This window comes from Lathyrus oleraceus, chromosome 3 (assembly GCF_024323335.1).
Source record: "Lathyrus oleraceus cultivar Zhongwan6 chromosome 3, CAAS_Psat_ZW6_1.0, whole genome shotgun sequence".
Lineage (NCBI taxonomy): Eukaryota > Viridiplantae > Streptophyta > Magnoliopsida > Fabales > Fabaceae > Lathyrus > Lathyrus oleraceus.
Window position 1 is genome coordinate 438,462,961 of NC_066581.1, and position 2,635 is coordinate 438,465,595.

General features: G+C 39.5%; 1 non-coding gene across 1 annotated transcript; it reads left to right on the plus strand.

The window, feature by feature from the left end:
- The first annotated feature begins 1,029 nt into the window (after positions 1 to 1,029).
- LOC127134184 (small nucleolar RNA R71) lies at positions 1,030 to 1,136 on the plus strand. The gene has a single exon (XR_007807940.1). It is a non-coding gene; the product is annotated as a small nucleolar RNA R71 (small nucleolar RNA).
- Positions 1,137 to 2,635: the final 1,499 nt, after the last annotated feature.

A 2,635-nucleotide genomic window follows, 5' to 3' on the forward strand; every position in this document is an offset into this window, starting at 1 on the left:
TTAGAACTTGCGAGTCTTTGAGGATACGGAATGGGTGGTTTATAAGGTGGTGGAGGCACATAAGGTTTTTCTTTCTCTTCGGCCTCTAGGGTATTATCTTCCATCTCCTTCGGTTCACTTACCTCCTTGGTTGTGGTTTTGTCTGGTTTTTGGTACATGGTAGGATTTTGGAGTCTTGGATCTATCGGTCCGTCTATTTCTTTTCCACTCCTCAGTATAACGGCATTTGCATATCCTTTTGGATTAGGTTACGGTTGTCCAAAAAAATTTCCAGCGGGAGCCGCAGTAGATACTTGTTGTTGAGCCACTTGTGAAATCTGCATTTCAAGCATTTTGTTGCGGGTGGCTAAGGCGTCTACTTTGCTCGCTAGTTGTTTAAGTTGCTCGCTAGTATGCATGTTTTGGTTCAAGAAGTCTTTGTTTGTCTGAGCTTAGGTAGCTATGAAGCTTTCCATCACTAGTTCAAGGTTTGACTTCCTAGGCATGTTAGAAGCATTATTAGCTGGCTTTTGATATCCAGGCGGAACAAGTGGTTCTTGGCCAGGTGCATACAGGGCGTTGTTATTCTTATACGAAAAGTTAGGATGGTTTTTCCAACCTGGGTTATATGTATTCGAATAAGGATTTCCTTGTGCGTAATTCACTTGATCGGTTGGGACTCCTGCAAATATCTGACATTTTTGTGTAGTGTGTCCAGGGGTTCCACATAACTCACAGTTTGGAGTCACGACAGCCACGGTGGCTGCGGGTGGTATGGTCAAGTTGTCTAACTTTTGAACAAGGGCATCTACCTTAGCACGGACATGGTCAAGGCTACTGATTTCGTACATTCCACTTTTTGTGTGGGACTTTTCTACTGGAGTTCTTTCACCTCCCCATTGGCAATGGTTTTAGGCCATGTTTTCAATGAGTTGATAGGCTTCATTGTATGGCTTGTCCATAAGTCCACCGCCTGCGGTAGCGTCTGCTGTCAGTCTTGTGTTATACAGAAGCCCATTATAAATTGTGTGAATGATCACCCAATCTTCGAGACCGTGATGTGGACATATCCTTATCATGTATTTGTATCTCTCTCACACGTCGTAGAGAGATTCTACATCTTTTTGTCGAAATCTGTTGATTTGAGCTCTCAGCATAACAGTTTTGCTCAGAGGAAAATATCGGGATAAGAAAATGTTCTTCAGTTCTTCCTATGTTGTAACTGAGGACGATGGCAAGGATTGCAACCAAGCCCAAGCTCTGTCTCTTAGTGAGAAAGGAAAGAGGAATAGTCTTATCGCATCTTGAGATACACCATTCGCCTTCATAGTGTCTGCGTACTGCACAAACTTGGCCAAATGTTCATTAGGGTCGTTCGTAGGATTTCCAGCAAACTGATGTTGTTGGACGGCTGATAATAATGAGGGGTTTAACTCGAATTCATTTCGATTGATAGCAGGGGCAGCAATGTTGTTGTGAGGTTCTTGTTGGGACGGGGTAGCGTAGAACTTAAGAGGACGATTTTGTGGTCCTACTACAACCATGGTTGGTTTTTCGACTAGTTCAACAGTAGGAAAGAAGATATCGGGAATATTGTACCTTTGTTGGTACTCTAGTATTCGACGTCTTATATATAAGAAACGCTCTAATTCAGCAATTGGCGGTGCTAAGTTATCGCCTTGTGAGCAAGTACTTGGCATACTATCAAGGGAAATAAGGGAAAGGAGATTAGTTTTTTTTTTACCTTAGTTTATACCGTGCAACAAAAGAATCGCATTATTTGACTAAATCAGGTCCCTAGCAATGGCGCCAAAAACTTGATACATCTCGTGACTGTTTATAGAATATAGTCTATCGGGTACTTGACTGCAAGTGCACAGTCCAGTCATTTTAGTTTTAAAAGATATTGAAACCACAGGGACCGATGGTCAAACTAATGCTACTGACGTTACTATGTTTAGCTAAGGGAATGATTTTTAGAAGTTTGGTTGAAGAAAAAATCTAAGGGAAGTCGAGTTTTAAGAAAATATTAATAGGAGGATATCAGTATGCAACGCATTAATCGTCAGGGATTCGATAAGTCATCGGTATATAATTTAAGTACCAAATATCCTTCAGTAGAAAATACTTATTTAAAAGGCTTTATCTCACACTCTCGTGATTGTTGATTCAGACTATACCTTTAAGTCAGAATGTACGCTCTCGCTGTCCCATTTGAAGTTAAAAATACTTTTTGAAAATAGATAAGTTCTAATTGCTTTTAAAGTGCTCTCGTTGTTTTTAAAATCAATGCCTAGTTTTTACTATCTAGTTTGACCCTCACGCTCTCGCGATTGTCGGTTCTCACCTTAGTTAATTTCCCACTCTCGTGGCAAAATCATATTAAATAGCTTCTCACTCTTGTGACAAAGTTAATTAAATTTAAATTAAAAATCACAGACAAAAAGGTTGCTCGAGACAAGAAGTTTTTCACCGATTATTATTAAATCCCGTCTAATTAAATTGTTACATACCGATACCGGTGGTTTAGCCAGACATGTTAAACAACGCAACCACAGACGAACATAAATAGATCAACAATAATATAGACATGATTAGAATAATAATAAAGCAATAACAATTGAATAAAAACCTGGAAATTGGATTAATAGAATAC